The sequence below is a fragment of the Mixophyes fleayi genome, chromosome 5 (assembly GCF_038048845.1).
Source record: "Mixophyes fleayi isolate aMixFle1 chromosome 5, aMixFle1.hap1, whole genome shotgun sequence".
Taxonomy (NCBI): Eukaryota; Metazoa; Chordata; class Amphibia; order Anura; family Limnodynastidae; genus Mixophyes; species Mixophyes fleayi.
This window is the reverse complement of record NC_134406.1, coordinates 208,488,049-208,510,985: the sequence shown is the minus strand read 5'-3', so window position 1 is coordinate 208,510,985 and position 22,937 is coordinate 208,488,049. Positions and strand designations below refer to the sequence as shown.

Here is a 22,937-nt window from a genome sequence, read left to right as displayed (position 1 = left end):
GCACATAAGTTAAATACTGACTGTTTTTTCATGTAGCACGCAAATATCAACTTTAAATTTCAGTGTACAAATAAGCTATCAAGTATTTGTGTGCTACATGAAAAAACAGTCAGTATTTAACTTATGTACCAAACAGAATACTAATTTGCACCCCTTACATTGTAACATGGTTTTGTCGAGGAGACTGAAATAAGAAGTTTCTTAAGTTAAGATCCTTAATGAATCAGGCCCCTTGTTTTCTATAAGGTATTGCACCTTTAACTACAGTTTAAGGGTTACATTTATCAATATTTAAGACACCAATTTTATTAAAGGCAAAACCAGATGGGGTTTACATTTAATGAAATTGCTGTTTTAAATAATGACAACAAACCAAAGAGAATTGGCATTTGTATAACTACTGATTGGTAAATATACCCCTAAGACTTAAATGCTAGTTAGTGAGCCGCTCACAACCAATTATATTACTACCGCCGGAAGCCCCCTCCAGTATTCAATTTATTCATACTAATTGCTGTGGGAAGCAATAAATGGCATTAAAAGCAGAGGAGTGTACTGCACCTTTAAACTGATAAATATTTCAGTTCCAGTGTGTACTGCAGGGAAAAGTAAAATACAGACATAGTAAGTTTTCTTCAGCCCTGAGAGAGCACAGCTAATTAATTGTAAGCAAGCCTGCAAACAAATATATTCTCAAAACTCATTTTGAACAGATTGAACTTTGTAAACCTTTCTTTTTGGCAGCAAAATATAATAATTGAATGTGCTGCTATCATCAATGCAACAAGCTGGAGTATTAACATGTATCCAGTCACTACAAGCAAAGAGGATTACCCAAATAATTCCATATTTGGAATATACAGTATGCATTGACTTTTTTCAATTTCCAAACAATTTAATTTACAGACTGTCAGTTTAAACGCAAATGGAATTCACATTTTTTTATGCAATCTCATCATTTTATGTGTAAAACAATCATCATCATGGCTTATTTACATGTCACCCCAAAACTCAATGCCAGACAGTTGGAAAAACAAATAATCCTCACCATTACTGTTGTTTATATGGTGCCACAGACACCGTAGCACTGACATAAGCACACATATAAGACATACATGAGAACAGTAAGCATAGCAGTGGGTACACAGGTACTGTTAAGCAGAGTAATATATGCAAGAATGCAATTAACAGAACAAATGCCATACATAAACCATTCAGCAAAAGACATGACAGAGACGAGCGAGGAAGACAGAGAGCGGACAGACATAAGACATAGGATAGAGGACCCTGCCCCTAAGAGCTTACATTTTAAAGGCAGAGTATAATGAGAGACAATAGGTACAAATGGGACTACAGGGTTAGTCAGGTTCACTAAGATGTTTCTGTCTACAAAATGCTGAAGAAGGGCGCAGGAGTCAAGATGGTCCAGACTCCTGGTAGGTCCCGATGGTCAGAGGCATACAAAATAGAAATAATAAATAAAAAAAACCAGAACAAGTACTATAGAGGTAGACGACTGAGGAGCAGGCGTGAGACAGCGATATTAACCTCTGTCAATCTCCACTAACAAACCTAATGAATTCTAAAATAATTTTGGAGGACAAAATTCATGCTGAGCTTATGGAGACTAACAACTCATCCTTAGGTACATTTGTACATATGTGTAATTACATATTAGTAAGGATGTTTCGGTGCACTCTCTTCCTCAAAAAGTCACAGTAAAGCAGCTGAATGACAGGGCCCTTTTATATAGAGTAGAAAGAAAGGGGGTATTACATGAACAAACATAACATGTAATTGAAGATGATTTATTTATCCCACCTAACCTCAATATAGATTAAGGTGAAAGAACGTAAATGAAAATGAGTTACAGTCTGAAAAGGGTGACATTGGTGTGACATGCATGAAACACTCAATATCAGATCTTGTATACATATACCCAGGGTTCAGTCATTAGAAATGGTTGATTATTCTACAGCTAACTCCCACATATTAGTCCCCTGTCAATTACAAAACTGTTGATTGATTTAATAATTAATCATGAGCAGACATTCCTGTGAGGAAAAGGCATTGCATGGTTGCATGTTAAAATTATATTAGCCATGTACAGCAGGAAAATATTGTTTTCTGAAGGTGTTTAAATTATAGTGAACATAGTTGCCAGTAAAAAGATTTAATTTTCCTATTTAGTTTGGAGAAATTCTATTTTGCAGTGCATGCTATAACCAATAGTTGAATCCTGGAGGTCTCTAAGAAATATTTATCATGTTGAACAATAAGGCAGATTTACAAACTGTGATAAATGCAGACTTATACTGTTTTTTATTTGTGCAAATTTGCAAATACGACAAACCCCACCGATTTTATAGTTTTAAGTATTCCTATTATATTGAAAGTGCTAGAAGCATTAACATATAAATAAACCTTACTTTACAACAGCAGTACATTCTCCTGATGTAGTCTCTTATATGAAATGTGTAGGGAGGTGTCGAAGTCAGCAAGTTGGATAAAGTCATTTAAATTAATATCGAGCAAACTTGGTTGTGTTTGTCTGAAATTATGCGTAGAGCACGCTACAGCATAGAGGGGCGTATCCAGCCGCAACACGTGGCAATAACAGTTTTTATACTTTTATACATATTCACACGAACACATACATTTGTAATTAGTACACATTAATTGTAGTTGCAACACATAGTTATTTATGTCAAAATATAGCAGTATTTATGTTTAGTATTATAAGTTATATGCATGTTAGTGAAATCAAAGGTTCAGGTTGCAGGAAATGTGTCATGTTTAGTATCATTTTAATCCCCTATTCATCAGCAGTTTTCCGGTTCATTCGCCTAAGAGATCGCACATTGCATACTCTAGTTAGCGATGTGAAGGAATAAATGTTTAGAATGATACCAACTGTAAAATGCAAATAGACTAGTTGAAACTGGATTTTTGGCGGGAAAGTCGGAGTACATCCCCTGGAGAGATGACCCCCACCTTTGGATATTTTGGTTTGAACTGGCCTATGACCTGCAGTACACTGGACCCTCCTGAAGCCTGGACCAATAGAAGCAAGCCACATCATTTGCATTGTTTTACTGTATTCACTGACTGCATATAAGCAGGGGCTCTGGACCTAGTGACCAGTCTTCTTTGACCACAGCCTTCAGACCTAAATGACTGTTCACTGGATCTAGAGCGCCTGCGATAAGTAACGGCTGGTCTTGTTTTATTTCGCATTGTTATTCTGCTACTTTTGGCTATTAAATTACTTTGTGCTTTGGAACCACACATCGGGATTCGACAATCGTTATTGGATAGCGACAAAAAGTGCATAACAGAGGAGTTCTGCAGTATCTTCTATGCTGTAACTTCTGTAATAGTTCTATTATCTTCTCCTACAACTGCGGTTCTGGATTTTTAGTGGTAGCAAAGAGCTTCAACCTGGACAATAAGCACAGGATTAAAATCAGCAGCGTATGTACAGATAAACTATTTGTATAATTATTTTTACTCTTTTTGGGAATAAAAAATGGTTTTAACAATACTACCCTATTACTGTTTCATATTTTACTTCTTATGGTCCATTATGATTCACAATGAACTATACATCATATACTTTTGATGTTCTTTATACTTGAAACTTGCGACTACCTTAGATGCCGTCAACTTATATAAAGTCATTTCAAGTTTATTACTGGCAGGTTTATTAATTGGGATTAGTAGGAATGCTATTCAAAAAGTACTTCACCATTTGAGCATCTCTGTCTTACTTTTACATACAGATTACAAACTGACAAGTAACAGGTAACAGAAGGTCACGACCCTGTTTCAAAGAGGAAGTGAATAACTGTTACTGCAGTATTATTTTCCAACATTTTCATTCACTTTTTGTCTCTTATTTTTCCGCTGTTGCAATATACATAGCCCTCCTCCTCTGTAGCCTTTTGATTATGTGTGTGTGTGTGTGTGTGTGTGTGTGTGTGTGTGTGTGTGTGTGTGTATGTGTGGAAGTGTCAGGATAGCATAAACAGGAATTTCATCACAATTTCCTCCTGTAACCCTACGTCTGGCTAAACGGTAGTTTACTCACTAGTCGGCCACTAACTTGCATCGGTGGCCCCGCCTACACATGCAAACAGTGTTTTTATCTCCCACCCCAGTACTACAAACCATCCACAGCAAACAACAAAATAATTACACCCATGTGGAACACCTCTGTGTGTATGTGCTGAAGGATGAGCCCAGGGAAAATTTAACCCTGTCTGCAGCCTGCTCCTGCAGACTAGCTTTCCTTCTAGGATAGTTCTCTTTCCCACGTACCCCTCCTCTTAGCGTTGCCAACCTTGTGGACACTGATACTATGGAGAACGTATCTCGGCGAAAGAGGGCATCTGCTTTTTTTGTGTAGATTCCCTGGCCTATGTTCCACTGTGAAATGGTAGGGCTGGAAAGCTAGGAACTACCTGGTTACCTCCTTGTTTCTATGCATCCACTTCAGTGGTGCATGGTCAGTGACCAAGGTGAATTCTCTACCTAGGAGGTAGTACGTGAGAGCCTCTGTGGCCCATTTGATTGCTAGGCACTCCTGTTCCGCAGTGAAATATTTCTTTTCCCTAGGCAGAATTTTGTGGCTCAAGTGAGGATGGATTTCTCTGTCCCCTAAAAACTCTATAAGAACACAGCACCTAAACCTACTTTAGAGGCATCCGTTTGGTGATGTAATTTCTTGCTGAAATGCAGTGTCTGGAGTAATGGTCCCAAACACAGAGCCACTCGAAGATCTCGCCATTTTTAGGAGCTTGGTAAGAGGAGCAGCCCTAGTGGCAAAATTAGCCATGGACCCAGGAACATTCTCAGTTGGGTCTTCTGCACATGCTTGGGCCAATCTCTGACAGCCTTTACTTTGTCAACTTGGGGTTTCACCTGAACTTGTCCCACAACATAACCCAAGTATTTGGCCTCACGCATGACCAATGCGTACTTCTCAGAATTGGCGGTTAAACCCGCATCTCTGATTCAGGCTAATACTGCTTCCACTTTTAGTAGATGTGTCTCCCAGTCCTGAGAGTGGATGGCTATGTCATCTAAGTATGCAGCTGCATACTCTTGGTGGGGTTTTAAGAGCTAATTCATGGCTCTTTGGAAAGTGGCAGGAGCCTCATGTAGTACCTTGTACAGGAATAACCCATCTGGGGTTGAAAAGGCTGTCTTCGCCTTGGCAGATGGCGTTAGGGGAATCAGCCAGTAGCCTTTGGTTAGATCTAACGTTATAAGATACCGACTATTGGCCAAGGTTTCCACTAATTCATAAATTCGGAGCATTGCATATGTGTCAAAACGGGAGACTTTGTTTAATTTTCTAAAATTGTTGCAAAAATGAAAACTCCAGTTTGGCTTGGCCACTAATACAATAAGGCTATTCCAGTTGCTATTGGATTCCTCAATGACATCGAGGGCCAACATTTTTTTAATCTACTGTTTCACAGCTACACGACTAGCTTCAGTAATGCGGTATGGTCTTACTCTCACCACCACCCCTGGAGGTGTAACTATGTCATGTTCTATGAGCGTGGTACAGCCAGGTACACGTCAAGGTTCCTCTAAAACATTTCCTCAGTCTGTCACCTCCACAATGATGACAGACCGTCCCTTATGGGAACTTTGGTTTCCTGCACAACTGCGTTTACCATTGTGGCTTGTGGCTCCTCCCTATCATACTATGGTTTCAGCAAGTTGACATGATATGTCTGAATGGGTTTTCTGCTGCCTTCCTGCCTGTCATTATAACTAACAGGTCCCACAGCCTCAATCATCTCATATGGCCCCTTACTTAGCTTACTCTTTTGTGTGGCTACCAGGACAATAAATTTGTCACCTGGTTGGAAAGCCCTAATTACAGCTGACTTAATGTAGTTCCTTTTTTGCCTCGCCTGTGCCTCATGCATATGTTGTTGTACCAACGGGGTGATCTTCCCCAACCTATCATACAATTGGGGCACAAATTGGATCTTATTGGGTTCTTTAGGACTCTGTTACTCCCAGCCCTCCTTAAGAACATCCAAAATCCAAAAATCCAAAAAACGGAACTAGGATGTGTCATTACCCTATTTAATGTTTGCAGTGAAGGAGGTTTGTCAAGTATCTACAGGGTTCAGCCCTTGCCAGTTCGAAGGGGCTGAACCCTGTAAACGCTTTACGTACCTCCCTCACTGCAAACATTAAAGAGGGTAATAACACATCCCAGTCCCGTTTTTCCTGCACCACTGCCTTTGTCACCATGTGTTTGAGTCTCCTATTAAAACGTTCCACTAACTTGTTAGTCTGCGGGTGATGCACTGAGGTGTGTAACGTTTCCACTCTTAACAAACGGCACAGCTCTTTCATTAGACAGGACAAAAAGGGAGTACCTGGATCAGTCAAGAATTCTCTGGGGATACCCAACCAGGTACAATACAGAAGGATTTTCCTATTGTACTGGACTTTATATTGCGCAAAGGTATAGCCTTGGGATACCTGGTGGCATAGTCCAATATGACCAGGGCCGGTGCTAGGGTCCATGGCGCCCTAGGCAAAATCGGCGCCCTCTCCCCCCCCCTCCCCCCCCCCCGCAAAAATCGGCGCCCTACTCCCTCCTCCCCCTCACCCCGTCTTTTCTTACCTTGTCTCACCACCGCCGCCTCTCTGCTCCGTCTCCTCCCCTCCACTCACTGACACTAGTAAGTGGAGGGGAGGAGACGGAGCAGAGAGGCGGCGGTGGTGAGCAATAGCCTCTTCCCCCCCTCCCCGTGCATCTGAATGCTGTGCGGCGGCCGTTACAGGTATGGTCAGCACAGTTTTAAAATTAATTTCCAGTTCTGTGGCGCCCTCCAGGCGCCCTCCAGAGCCCGGCGCCCTAGGCAAGTGCCTAACTTTGCCTAATGGGAGCGCCAGGCCTGAATATGACCAATACGTACTGATGGCCATAGGCCAACTTCTCTAATGGGCCTACCAAATCCATACCAATACACTCAAACGGGGTCCGCACAACAGGGATGGGAACTGGGGGGCTCAGTATTTTGGCTTCGGACATTTTCTCTGATATACTGGACACATCCGGCAAAAAACCTTTATATTGCCTCATACACTCCCAGTCAATAGAACCTGAGCAATATACGCTCCTGTGTTTTATCTTCCCCCAAGTGTCCCCCACACAGATGTGTATGTGCAGCTTTGAGAACAAGTGGTGTATGGATTTATGGCACTAACAATTGCTCTACAGTTCTTCTCTGTACATTAGCAACTCTATACAACATATCATTCTTTACCATATAATAGACAATACATTCTGCAGACTTGTTAGCCTTATCTACCCCATTAATCTCAACTAAATTCTTATAGACATTAGCTAAGGTAATATCTCCAAGTTGGTCTCGGCCAAAGTCTCTTAGTGGACACAAGTTAGACAACTTGCCCAGTCTGAGTCCTCTTTGGGCGGCGTGACAGCTTCACCCGAGGTCTCGCCAAGAAACAATGTCAGGAATCATTTCTGCGTTGGCTTTGGTGCAGTTCTCTTTTGTCTTTGCTACAACCTCTTAGTAGGTGTATTTTCACACATTTTCTGTCTCAGATTCCGTGGCACATCATGACACTTCCATTATCTTTTCCATCAAGCTGCTCCGTCAAGGCTGGACTTTTGGCCGGTGCTTCAATTGCCGACGTGTCAGGCTGGATTCGCTCCTAGAGGATCTGCTTGAACACCGGAAAGCCTCTGCCTATGATTAAAGGATATGGCAGTCTTAGGACAACTGCTGCTATTACAGTGACTGTCTGTTGTTTATGGTAACAGGCAAAGGAGTCCTGTCATATTCCTCAGCCGTCCCATGGACACAAAATACCTTTACCTTGGGCAATTTGGGAGCCAGTTTCTTTTGTATTATGGAGCTAGAAACTAACGCCAGTTCACTACCCGAATCGACCAGAGCCAGCAGCAGATGGTAATTCACAAACACCACCACGCGCAATAAACAGGGCTTCCCAGTAACTGGACTCATAGTACAGCAACTCGAATAGGTCGGTTGTGTGTATGCTAGTGAACAATCCATAGGTTCTATTAAAGTTGGGCATTGTGCCTGCAAATGTCCACGCTCTTTGCACTAAAGCAGATCGGTCCTGATGTATGTTTTAGCTGCCTTTTTGTCAGGTAATATTTTCTCCTCAATGTCCGGTCCACCTTTCCACCTACCAGCTTTTGGCTGAGACAAAAATTTTGTAGCAGGCAATGTAGGCTTGGGCATATGCTGCAAGGCGCTGTATCTTTGGGGAGTCTCCAGTCATGATATTGCTGGGCCTCCCGCGCTCTGGTAACTCCAACCCTTGCCAAGATGCCCAGCAAACAACAAAACAATTGCACCCATGTGGAACACCTGTGTGTGTATGTATGTGCTGAAGGATGAGCCCAGGGAAATTTTAACCCTGCCTGCATATATATATATATATTTATATATATAATATACACCGATCAGTCACAACTTTCAAACCACCTGCCTAATATTGTGAAGATCCCCCTCGTGCCACCAAAACAGCTCTGATCCATTGAGGCATGGACTCCACAAGACCTCTGAAGGTGTCCTGAGGTATATGGCACCAAGACGTTAGCAGTAGATTCTTTAATTCCTGTAAATTGCAAAGTGGGGCTTCCATGGCTTTCACTTGTTTTTCCAGTAATTCCCACAGATACTCAGTCAGATTGAGATCTGGCGAATTTGGAGGCCAAGTCAATACATTGAACTCTTTGTCATGTTCCTCAAACCATTGCTGAACAATATTGGCAGCATGGCAGGGTCATTATTCTACTAAAAGAGACTACTGCCATCCGGGAATTCCATTGCCATGAAGGTATGTACTTGGCCTGCAGCCATGATTAGGTAGGTGGTACATGTCAAAGCAACATCCACATGAATGTCAGGACCCAAGGTTTCCCAGCATAACATTGTCCAGAGCATCACATTGCCTCCACCAGCTTGCCTTCTTTCCATACTGCATTCTGGGGCCATGTCTTCCCCAGGTAAACGACACACGCGCCTGTCCGTCCACATGATGCAAAAGAAATTGTATTCATCAGACCAGGCCACCTTTTGTCATTGCTCCATGGTTCTGTTCTAGCGCTCTTGTGCCAATTGTGGGTGCTCTTGATGGTGGACAGGGGTTAGCATGGGCACTCTGACCGGTCTGCAGCTATGCAGCCCCATGTGCTGTGAGCTATGGTGCACTGTATGTTCTTACAATTTCTGTCATAGCCAGCATTAACTTTTCAGCAATTTGTGCTAAATTTGCTTCAATATCCGTGGGATTGGACCAGACTGGCTGACTTTTGCTACCCAGGTGCATCAATAAGCCTTGGGCGCCATGACCCTGTCACCGGTGGACCACTTTTGCTAGGTACTAACCATTGCATACCAGGAAGACGGTCATCTAGCCAACACAATTTGGCACTTGTCAAAGTTGCCCAGATCTTTATACTTGCCCATTTTTCTGCTCCAAGAACTGACTGTTCACTTGCTGCCTAATATATCCCACTCTTTGAGAAGTGCCATTGTACTGAGATAATCAATGTTATTCACTGCACTTGTCAATGGTTTTAATGTGTGACTGATACATAGTGTACTGGGTAAGTGGTGAATAACAGCGGTATATGCCTCAGGGTGTCTGTCTTATATGCTTTTAAACCCCAGAGAGATTGTCTGTGTGTGGGAAAAAACATCCTAAAGAGTGTGCTCCGCAATCAGAAGAGACAGTGTAAATGGAGAGAGAAGAGTGAGCTCCATTTATAAGGCCCATTTTGGGTTTTCTAACAAGCTAGCAAGTGCTGGTAATCGGGAATTGCACCTGCAAGGTGCTGACAAGAAGCTGCTAGGCAGTTTCCTCTGTCTCTCAGTCCTGGGGAGGAGGTTGTTTGCCTCCTGAGAGACTCTGCAAATGGTGACTAATTAGCTCTGTATTTTGTATGTGAGTGGGACACAAGATCCTTCACAGGAGAGAGTGTGGTCTTGTGGGTTTAGATTCCGGACAGACAAGGTATTTTTTGAAGTTTTCTTTATTATTTTCATCCATTCAGCTACAAGAAGATAGGTGAAGTCAAGTCTGGCTTGCTGTCAGCATTCCAATTCATCCCAAAGGTGTTCAATAGAGTTAAGATCGGTGCTCTGTGAAAGCTAGTGAAGTTTTGAAGTTTTTCCACACCAAAGCCGGGAAACCATTTTTTGAAGGACCTTGCTCTGTGAACAGGGACATTGTCATGATGAAACGTGAATGGACCTTTCCCAAACTGTTCCCATAAAGTTTGAAGCACACATTTCTCTAGAATATCATTGTATGCTGTAGCATTATGATTTCCTTTCACTGGAACTAAGGGCTCGAGGAAAAGCCATGAAAAACAGTCCCAGACCATTATTCCCCCTCCAAAAATCTCTACAGTTGGCAGAAAGCATTCTCCTGGCGTTCGCCAAACTAAGATCCATCAGACTGCCAGATTTTGAAGCATGATTCCTCACTCCAGAGAACATTTCCACTGCTGCAGAGTCCAATGCCAGTGGGCTTTACAACACTCCAGACCATGTTTGGCATTGTGTATGGTGAGCAGCTTATGTGTGGATGTTTGCCATGGACAAGCAATTCAATGGACAGTTCTTGTGCTGATGTTGCTTCCAGAGAAAGTTTGGAACTCAGTAGTGAGTGTTGTAATCAAAGACAGATGACTTTTAGAGCTACTCACTTCCTTTCTCTTGAAAATCTCGTTCTGTGCACTTGTATGGCCTACAGCTTTGTGACAGAGCTGTTGATGGTCCTAGACAATTTCCACTTCAAAATAACAGCACTTACAGTTGACCGGAGCAGTGTTAGCGGAGCAGAAATTTGACAAACTGATTTGTTGGAAAAGAGTCATCCTATGACAATGTCACATTAAATGTTACTGAGCTCTTCAGTACAACCCATTCTACTGCTAAAGTTTAACTATGGAGATTGATGGATGTATGCTTGATTTTATGCTCCTGTTAGCAATGGGTGTGGCTGAAATAACTACAATTAAACACATTAATTAGAAGGGGTACCCACATACTTTTGACCATGGTGTGTGTGTGTGTGTGTGTGCATGTGTATAGTGGTCGAAGTTCAAATTTAAAAGTGGTGACAATGTAAGTGAATGGAATCTGATAGTTTTGCAGTGAGAGCAGTAGGAGAAGTGGTACCAGCCCACTTCAGCCACTATATATATATATATATATATATATATATATATATATATATATATATATACATAGTGGCCAAAAACATGTATATTATGTATGCTATGTTGATGGATAACGTTTCAGCCGTAGGATTTGCAATGTTTTGTAACAGCCACTGACAATAGGCTTTAAAGATATTGCTTCACACAAGGTTTATGGTTGACAGGTATTTACAAGCAGAGGTTGCAGATTTATAGCAGAAACATGTTCTACCACCAGGACTAGTTTACACATTTTTTTAGTGACCATAGCAAAAAATATTTCACAAAAGAGACTCATCCAGGCCAATAAAGGACTACAACAAAGACCTGTACAATCTTTTTTATGATGGGCAGCCATTAGTAAATCAAACTCAATAATTTTTTAGGCAAACTTAATTTGCTAGATTTCAGTTTTGGATGGTTTTCAAACTTTAATCCTTTTTTTGGAGCAAAACCAGATGTTACAGTCTTGGACATTAAACAATGTTAAGAAAAACTCTTAAAATACTGTGCATTGCATGCAACTGACATATTGAGAATTGAATTACTGTTACAATCATAATAATTTCTTGAGTAATATCTCCACGACCCAACCTAAATTGCAAATATACCAGTGAGCTGGTATCTACTATATGAAAGCCTAGTGGCGCGTGTCTGTGTGTGAAAAAAAAAAAAAAACCAAGCTGCAGCGCCACCTGCTGGGCGAAGTTATACACTGACCTACTAAATTCTTAGTGTGTGCGGAAAAAAAAACTCAGAAAGGGCTGAAATTTGCTGCAGCGCCACCTGCTGGGCGGAGTTATACACTGACCTACTAAATTCTTAGTGTGTGTGGGGAAAAAAACTCAGAAAGGGCTGAAATTTGGTATACTAAGATGTTTTTAATTTGTTAATTTAATTTGTCAACTGTTAAAAGTGTTTATAAAGATTTTAAAAAATACATATATATATTTCTTGAAGGAGAAATGACAGTTGGGAGTGGTTGGTGGTTGCCGGGGGTGACAGAGCGAGAGGAGTGTGATACTAAGGACCGCTGAGAGAGATCCCTGTGTCTGGATAGACATCTGGATAGATGTGGCGATAAAGATGAAGGATGAGGTGATGGAGAAAAATGATGGGGTGGTGACATGTGGCAAAACCACGTTAAAAAAGGGCACTTACGTCGGGAAGTAACGCTCTTCCCCTGAGGAGGCCTGGCCTAGCCCCAAATGCATGACAAGAACCTTTTTAACACCTTAAGTAGCTTGATTTGACTAGAATGCATGAGTATCATGCATGGGTTAACTTGTGTAACATAGCAGCCATAAGGTTAATGCAGTGTTTTTATTTGAATAACAATTACAACATCCTTTTTATTCATGATATTTTATAATATTGCACAATGTATAATATTTTTTGGGACAGTTTTACACAAAAATTGTATGGTAACTGCAAAACCTATCTGAGTCTTTGAACTCTAGCCAGGATTGCCAGGCTGCACAGAACTTGTGGTATTTAACGATAGATGAATGCATTACATTGTCTATATACATATATAGTCATGGCCAAAAGTTTTGAGAATGACACACATATTATTTTTCACAAAGTCTGCTGCCTCAGTTTTTTATAATAGCAATTTCCATATACTCCAGAATGTCATGAAGAATGATCAGATGAATTGCAATTAATTTCAAAGTCCCTCTTTGCCATGACAATGAACTTTAACCCAAAAACAACATTTTCACTGCATTTCAGCCCTGCACAAATGGACCAGCTGATATCAAGTCAGTGATTCTCTCGTTAACACAGGTGAGAGTGTTGACAAGGACACAGATGGAGATCACTCTATCATTTTGATTGAGTTAGAATAACAGACTGGAAGCTTTAAAAGAAATGAAATCATTGTTCTTCTTCTGTTAACCATGGTTATCTGCAAGGAAACAGTCATCATTTGCTTTGCACAAAAAGGGTTTCACAGGCAAGGATATTGCTGTTAGTAAGATTGCACCTAAATCAACCATTTATCGGATCATCAAAAACTTCAAGGAGAGAGGTTCAATAGTTGTGAAGAAGGCTTCAGGGCATCTAAGAACGTCCAGCAAGTGCCAAGACCGTCTCCTATAGTTGATTCAGCTGCGGGATCAGGGCACCACCAGTGCAGAGCTTGCTCAGGAATGGCAGCAGGCAGGTGTGAGTGCATCTACATGTGCAGTGAGGCGAAGACTTTTGAAGGTGGGCCTGGTGTTAAGAAGGCCAGCAAAGAAGCCACTTTTCTCCAGGAAAAACATCAGAGAGAGACTGATGTTCTGCAAAAGGTACAGGGATTGGACTGCTGAGGACAGGGGTAAAGACATTTTCTCTGATGAATCCCCTTTCAGATTGTTTGGGGCATCTGGAAAAACGCTTGTCCGGTGAAGAAAAGATGAGCACTACCATCAGTCCTGTGTCATGCCAACAGTAAAGCAACCTGAGACCTTTCATTTGTGAGGTTAGTCCTCAGCCAAGGGAGTGGGCTCACTCACAATTTTGCCTAAGATCACACACATGAAAAAAGAATGGAACCAAAACATCCTCCAAGAGCAACTTCTCCCAACCATCCAAGAATAGTTTGGTGACGAACATTTCCTTTTCCAGCATGATGGAGCACCTTGCAATAAGGCAAAAGTGATAACTAAGTTGCTTAGGGATCAAAACATCAAAATTTTGGGTCCATGGCCAGGAAACCCCCTAGACCTTAATTCCATTGAGAACTTGTGGTCAATCCTCAAGAGGTAGGTGGAGAAACAAAAACCCCACAAATTATGACAAACTCAAAGCATTGATTAGGCAAGAATGGGCGGCCATCAGTCAGCATGTGGCCCAGAGGTTGATTGACAGCATGCCAGGGTGAATTGCAGTGGTCTTCAAAAAGAAGGGTCAACACTGCAAATATTGACTGTTTGATTAAACTTAATGTAATTGCCAATAAAAGCCTTTGACACTTATGCAATGCTTGTAATTTTACTTCAGTATACCATAGCAACATCTGACAAAAGGGTCTAAAAACACTGAAGCAGCAAGCTTTGTGAAATCCAAAACTTGTGTCATTCTAAAAACTAGCCATGCCTGTAAAAGTCAATTCTCGTGAACCATTCATTTATAGCATAGGGGGAGGAAGGATTTCAATGGACTGGCATAACACCTTTTGCAGCATTTTGAAATGTCTCAGTAATATTTGTTGTATTTAGACATAGAAGTTTTAATAATATTTTGTAGGCAGAATTCTGGTTTAGCTGATACTAGAGATAACCTTTGCCCAAAGCTCTCTTTTAGCTAAATGGACAAGACCACCTGAACCTAGGAAGTGGTGTACCTGCAAATATTTCCAGAATTCAGTGTGAGAGAGATCCCAACTGGACTGGAGCTCAGCAAACACACAGACCCTCGTCGTAGTTACCAGCTGTCCGAAGACCCCTTCAGCAGCCTATTTGTGGAAAGCTAATAAATTGATTCCTGGGGAGAAGTTTGGATTTGCTACAAAGGATGTAAGTGGTGACTTGAGTGTTGATATGTGGTTTTACGTTCTTTATCTTTTCCAAAATGTAATTGTGGTGGCATTTTGTGGGTGTTGAGTTATGGGTAGTTTAGGAAACTGAAGTTGTATTAAGATGGAATTCCTCTATGATAATCTAATTTTTTGAGCCTTTAGCAGTGGCTCCCTCAAAAATTCTATTCAGCATTGTGGTGTGATAATAACTAATGATATGAGGGAGCTGTAGGCCGCCAGGTGTCCACATTTATATGGAATATCTTGTTTAAACAGTGGTTTCTTTCATCTGTAGATAAATTTATCAGTATAAAAATATTTGTATAATAGAGGATCTGCGCTCCCTTGTATATTTTTTGCAGCTTAGGGAATATTAGCAAATAGAGGAAGCGCCCTCAACCTCAAGAATGGATAAAAACCTGTAGTAATCCCTGATGCAATAGGTATAGGGGGAGGTAGGATAAGATGAAAGGATGTGGAATGTTCATGTGCTCAGAATGGTAGAGATGTGCATAAACAGTAGTGTAAGAGACAAACAGATTTATTGAAATACAATTTCAAATAAATTCAAATAAAAGGTCCAGACCAATAAAAGATGCCTCGAGCAGGCAATACAAAATAATGGCAATATAGGGTGATAGGACCCAAAATGAATCACTCAGGGCATAACAGACTAATATCCGATACGTCCTGTATGCAACATAAGTAAATGTCCAACAGGGTGACAGTCCTTTCCACAGAAAGAAACCCTGTTCATAGTCCAGATGTATGAATATGAGAACAATACATATCTATATACAATAGGGAATCCCAACCCGATATCAGGATAGTGAATATATAGAAAGCAACAGTATGGCAAAAGAGAGTAAGTACAAACTTACAGTTCTGTTGGCGTGCTATGCCTAGCCTTCCGGTGTCTTTACATAGACGGAGAAAAAGTTTCCTCAGTAGATAAGCCCATCTTTAGCTCCTCATCGCGGGGGAAGTTTACATCAGGGGTGCTCCAGTGTAATTAAAGTTCTGCATTCCGAATCCAATTTGCACATGCGTGATAGGTTCCCACCGCCTTCCAGCTGTTATGACGTGCTCCGACAAGCGGGTATTTCAAAGTAGTCACATGTTCAAACAGAAAAAGTATAGCGGTGTGCAGCAAAAGTAAAACAGTACAAACCCGCCCTGAGATTCTTCAGGGATACTTGTATAAAAATAAAGGCTTGAAGAAAAAATATTGATATTAATGGGGTCCCATACATTTCCTGATTGGGTAAACAGTTCAGCTTCAGGATAAGTAGAGTGTCTAAACCTATCAAAGAGGGCTGCAATTACATAAACAAAGAGGGAAGGTCCCACTCACTGACGATAATTGTAACTTTCAATCAATATAAAGCCTCTTTGAGCATCATAGAGAAGAGGGAAAGAAATAGTTTCTCAGAATAGAAAATGTAATATTTTATGCAACAATTAATATTTACCACTGATAATTCTCCCCCCCCCCCCTCATTCCCATGCCGTCCACTTTTGCGCCCTTTCCCCATTCTTGGGCTAACCATGTATCATCTAGGGGTCTTTAGGCAACCTGAATGGGTCTGTGACAGCATCCCTATACCCTTCTCCCACTCTGGAGGAGCACAAGTCCAGCAAATTATTGTTTCTATAAAGGTGGGAAATAGTTGGGTGTTAGAAGTTTGAGTGGCTATTACAGAAGTGAAGTATGTTTGCTTGGCAAGAGAAAAGTCAGTTTTTTGAGATGAAAGGATGAATTTATAGGTGAGGAAGTCGACATTTGAGCTAGATTTTCTCCAGTGACACTCGACAGTGCAGGACCATAGTTATAGGTGTCGGGTTTGGTATACCCTGGTTGAAGCTTGGATCATTGGAGACTGTATGTGGTGGCTAGATCTGCACTGTATAGGGCTGAGGTTAGTGTTTTGTTATATAGGAGATGGTAATTGTATTAGTGAAAATGAGAATATTCAAAGATAACATCAGTGTTTATACATTAACTGTTCTTGTACATTATACAACATTCCCTAATGGATCTAATGGAAGACTGTTGCTAGATCAATTTGAAAAATGGAAAGGACACTTTAAGTTATTTGCAAATATTTGCTAATCATGTCTGTTTGTTTCCATTTTCAAAGTGACTCTTTCATTTATTTGCCACATATTCTAAGAAATTAATTGTGATCATATACTCTGATTATCGGAATGCCTGCTCACTGGTGTGCTTTACCAAAGAAAAACAAATTTCTTGATATTGATTATATAAAATTCTCATAAGATCCATCCAAAAGTTCCTGTTTTTGTTAACAAGATATGAAAAATCTGTATATGTAATTAGAGAATTAGTAAGGTAACTTGTTGCTTGCTTACGCTCTAAAGCAGTGTATTATCTCCTCAGTGGGCTATTTAAAGTATCTATGCTTAGTCTTAAATTGACAGCAGGTCCCTTGTGTAAGACCTCCAGGTCCTTCTGGAGACTTAAGTGTACTGCACTTGCAATTTATTCACATCTCATGCAAGTCGTTCAACAGAGGTCCACTTCCAACTCAACCAAATATGTATTCTTGTATTTTCCTTGGTCTCCTCTCTAAAATAACTGCTGCTTCCCTGTCTCCAGGAAAAAATTATGTCATATGCAACCAACACTGCTTTCTTCCAATTTGAAACCTCCTTCCTCAATGACAATCCCCAGCCTTTACTCTGTTTTTGTCAACCTGGAAAATTCAGCCCTCCAAGTCTCACAGTACCAGCTGTTATGGGCCACATTATATGCTTACTTAAATATATACTATTTTAAGGAGCGTTGAAAGGCTATATGTGGCATAACAAGGAGAGATGGTGTGGATTTCAGTCTAGTGCTGCCCATTGTAAGTAATACTGGAACAGACGCTACCACTTGCACTAATTCTTCAGGACTGAGATTCGGAAAAAGTGTTTTGGCACCTGCAGTATAAACTTGCTTGGGCATAGTATAAGCAAAATATGAAGTGCTCCATGGTGTTTTGTGCAGCGATAAGGAGGAATAAGAAAAAAATTGGTATTGATCATGCTGACATCAAAGTGCACAGTGGCAAATAGAGGAGAAGTCTATCTACCTTATACTGCAGAGTTTCATAATGTTTTGCTATTTGGCTATCCACTCTTTTGTCAGTAGAAGCACAAAGGTCACTTTATAGAGTAACCTCCACAAGAACCTCACCCCTGTAGCATTCTATAAATCTGGTAGAAAATTAATCCTTGATTAGATATTGGGAGTGGTAAGCGGAGTATGAAGAAAAAAAGTAAAAAATGGCAATATATTTTTAGTTAACATTTAGAACGATTTTAAAATTGGTTAACATTAACTGTGCATTTGATTTTGTAAAGCAGATGATGCAAGCTTTAGTGGAGCCTTGGGTAAAAATTCAACCAGGGTGCTATCTATGTGGAGTTTGGATATCCTCCTCATATCCAAGTAGGCTCCATTCACCTGGGGCTTTCCCATTGCCTAAAAGCTCACTGGTAGATGAAATGACTGCTATCTAAATTGGAGATTGTGTGCTTGTGGTAGGAAAACTAGATTGTAAGCTCTACTAATAGGTAGGGACTCATATGAATGAGATAAAATTATCTGTATAGCACTGCATATGTTGGCATTATATAAATAATGAGTAATAAATATAGTCGTGAACATAGAGAACTTATGGTTATTTATAAGGGTTAACCCATCCCATAATTGTGGGGAATAAGTTTTGACACCTGAATAGACTTTTAGGAACTGCTCAGCATGGTGTCTGGCTCAAGGGGACCATGTGCTGACTGGCTGTATTTTATATAGACAAAATGAATTCAGTTTTAAAATATTCCACTTAAAATAAATAAAAGTAGTGATTAACCACATATTCCTCAATAGCATGATGAAGGTCAGCTCATATGTCAAATTAAGAATTCTGCCACACAGAGAAGTTGAGAAAATGAGTATAAGCTCAACTGATGTCATTTACCTAGGCCTGTTTGGTATCAATAGATGGGTAAATTCATAGGGAATCTATTAATAATAAATAAATTGGGTCTTTGTGACGCTCCACAGAAAAGTTAAGTCACATAGTAGAATTGGGTATTATATCAGGAAACACGCAAATGGTGATTAAAAAAGTGTTACAGGACACATCCCCTGGAGATAGGGACAGGTGTGGAATTGTCTTTAAAAAGAGACCTGTTATCAACAAGTTGTCAGTTTTTTGGGAAAATTAATCCACATTAATAAGATGCACATCTTCCAAACAAATTTCCAATAGCACAGATTATACAACTCATGTAAATTATATTCTGAATGTAGTCCCTTTTATTTTAAACTGTTTTGTTTGTGTATGTTATGTCAATTATTTAGTAATTGTTTTTTATATCTGAATGCCCTGTACCTTTGTATGTTAAATCTATAAATTTAATAAGTGGCGTCCTTGATACTCTAGCGAATCCATTAGCATGTTAAGAAGAAAATAGCTCAACCAAGTTAACCATTTGAATGCCGGTATGTGATTTGTTAACAAATTTGACTAACATGTCTAGTTTGTGCTTGCATTTACATTTGTGTAACAGTCTGGAGGTGTGATGTGTTAACTCGTTGATTGCTGGTGTGGGCTTTGCTAACCTGTGGGTAGCCAGATGCCCTGTATGCCAGTGTGGGACAGTATATCAGGGTCCTATTGCCCATATTCAATAGGTGGTGGCAAACCTGAAGTGTGTGGGGGTGTGAGAGCGCTGTTGTCTGGTGATTCAGCAGGTCTATAACCTGTGTGATAGGTAGAGAGAGACTGCGGACTGGAATCATGTGTAACCTCATATCTCATACAGTAAACACAGTAAAGTCACGAAAGCTGGGAGTATGTTCGTGACAACTGATATTTACTTTGATAGTATGAATGATATGGACTTTTCTGTTACCATTGACTGGTTGTATGATTGCTGTAAAAATGGTAACACATATATTTTTACTTTAACAAAGCCTAGCATTCCTCAATGCTTTGCCTGCCAGCTCACTTATTTTCTGCAAAGGAAAGCACATGTCCACTGTAGAGTTTTAGCTTCCACAAGAACATATAATTATAGACAATTTGAGATGTATACAAAATATTGCCTATGGATTGCCTTTCATTTTGTTGAATCTTAGGCGGTCTATGATTTAACACTGTGAGACAAGCCTCAATGAAACATTCCCAGCAGTCATTACTTTTCCAACACTGTCATTTTGTTCATGTACAGTGAAAAGCGAATGCTTTACTCCCACCCTGTCATAACATGTACCTCATTTATATATACACATACAAATATATATATATATATATATATATATATATATATATATATACACACACATATATATGCACACACTTATATTTACATCTTCCATACCGACCACAGGTAAATTTAAAATGTGGGGACAAAATCTATAGTTGATGTAGGGCATTTCCTAGGTTTCCTTTAAATTTCACTGCAAACCATAAGTTATCAAGTATTTGCGTGTTTTAAGAAAAATCAGCCTGCAATTTCCTGATGTGCAAAATAATAAGGTCATTTGCACCCCTCCCCCTCATCATAGTTTTGTCCAGGAGCAAATTTACTAAGGAATTAGGCTCCCTCTCATTTTATATATTATATAAATATATATATTACACACACACACGCACATTTGACATAACAGTAGAAATATTTCATATTTTATATAACAATAATACTATACAGCTGTCAACATGACCAACTTTATCACAAATTTCCAATCAGGAAAGAGGGAGGAAAAGGGGGGACCATCATTTATGTGCTCTGTAATGAATCTAGGGTAAGTATAGGGTACATGCAGCCAAGCTCCAAGAATTGCATTTTTAAATATGTAATGCTATAAACAAAACCTGTGTACCAAACACCAGCATTTTAGTTTAATTTTTTGCATGTTGCAGCGTTAGCAGAGTTTGACAAAACTCTCTATTACTTTTCAAAACAAGACCTAGGGCCTGATTCATTATGGAATTAAAATGCCAAGATGTGCAGCATTTTGCATGAAATCACTCTGCTCATGCCAAGAACTGGATTCTATGCCATTGAATGCAGCAATATTCAATTTATCTTAATACTGCCTACAGGATGGAATGTGGGTGCTACTGGGCATATGCACTTAGTGAATGCACAGTATGGGTGTGCCAAACTCGGGTACATGCAGGAACATCCAATTCAAGATTTGGGCATCTCCAAGGTACGTGTTTTGCGGTATATCACTTACACCAGCTACAGGTTGGGTGTAAGTGCTGATTTCTAGTGTTGTGGGCTGTGTATACATGCTTGAATATGTGTTTGCAATCAGGGGCAACTGTAAAAATAAATTTAATGTACAGTAGACATTAATAACATACTAATAGATTTATTAGATGGATTTTTTTTAAAATGTTTTGTCATTTTTTCTTCTATGCATTCTTTTGGGACTTTATATTCCATATAGGTATTGGACATATCCTGCAATGTATTGTCTGCTAGAACAGAGCCTACCTAGACCCGTATTCAACAACAGACGTATTTCAGATCCATAGAATACGAACATGCGTATGACCAATTTAAAAAACGAAACACAATTTACGCTTGATTTGCGTGGCTTAATGAATGAGGACCCTAATGCCTGAGATTGGTAGACAACTAATATCATTTTCTTTTTCCACATTGAACTGGCTACAATGTTTTGAGTATGGACTACTGTCTTGCAAAATACTAATTAGTCAGCAGAGTGTGAATATGTTCAAATGATCTCTCTCTGCTGAGTCCAGTTTTACAATTTCCTGACACTGCATCACACTAAACTCAAATGCTTTTCCGCTTGATTTCTTTCCTCTCTTTGTGGGGGGTATTTTTCCTATAAAATAGCTCCATCTAAGCGTGTGCTCTAGTTTCTAGGAAACTGTCATTTCCATACCTTCAACAAGCAGAGTACAAAAGAGTACTAGCTGGTCTTCCAAGAATCAGCAATTTACATCTGTTACCAATATTCATACAAAAATGTGGGGCTCTCTGTTGATATCAAACATGCATAAATTGCAAACCTTTTGTTGTATCATACAGCTCCACATTAGTCCCGTTGCATATGTAACTGTGTACGTTGTACGACAAAAGTGAAACTAACACTTCTTAAGGATGTTGATAAATGTGCTTTCAATGTGGTTATACGTCATTATGATGAAGGGAAAAGCAATGTTGCTATTCGGATAAAATGGAGGCGTGCAAAACATATAGGGCCTGATTCATTAAGGAAAGTACAGCAAATAAAAGGAAGGGGAGGTAAATGTAAAATGTGGGGACAGATTTAGAGTTGGGATAGGGCATGTCCTAGATCAATTTTAAATTTCAGTGTAAAAATAGAGCTACAAAGTATTTGTGTGCTACATAAAAAAGCAGCCGGTATTTAACTTATGTGCAAAATAATAAACTAGTTTGCACCCCTTGTATTGTAACATGGTTTGTCCAGTAGAAGATTTACTCCTTTTTTTGCCTTACTTTCCTTAATGAATCAGGCCCATAATGTCCTCTGACTCCCTATGCAAATATATGCTTCAAGTTAAAAGTGGTCTAGTAGCAAAGTTTGGACTGGAGCCCTAAAAGTTGTAGCTAGATCTGTCAGTTCTGATTCCTACGCAATTATAAATCTTCACAATATATATATATATATATATATATATATATATATAATCCTTAAGCCATAAACAACATTTCCACTGTTATGTTCGTCTAGTCGCTATCAATAACAATTGTCTGCAGCGATCAATGTGGTTCCAACACACAAAGAAATTTAATAGCAATATGTAACAAATAACAATTAAATAACATCAAATACAGCCGATACATACACAGAACACTGGATCCAGCATACAGTCACTCAATCCTTAAGCCTGTGGTCAAAGTAGACTGAATGATGGTCTCAGTGCCTGGTTTATATACAGTTTGTTGTACATAAAAAACAGTAGTCATGTCATGGCATTTTTCCATTGGTTCAGGATTTAGGACAGTCCATTATACTGCAGGCCATAGGTCGGTTCAAACAATGCCCTCCAAGGGTGGGGGTCAACTCTCCAACAGCTGCCTATGTGTCTTCCTTTCGAAATACTGGTTCTATTAGCATTACAGACACAATATCATTTTGACCATTAATCCTTTATCATCCATAACTTC

General features: G+C 39.8%; 1 long non-coding RNA gene across 1 annotated transcript in view; it reads right to left on the bottom strand.

Annotated features, from left to right (window-relative positions):
• Nucleotides 1-21,872, bottom strand: part of LOC142157817 (uncharacterized) — a 33,116-nt gene extending 11,244 nt beyond the window's left edge. The window contains exon 1 of the long non-coding RNA XR_012692649.1: nucleotides 21,815-21,872. This is a non-coding gene — a long non-coding RNA (uncharacterized LOC142157817). The remainder of the gene's footprint in view (nucleotides 1-21,814) is intronic.
• Nucleotides 21,873-22,937: the final 1,065 nt, after the last annotated feature.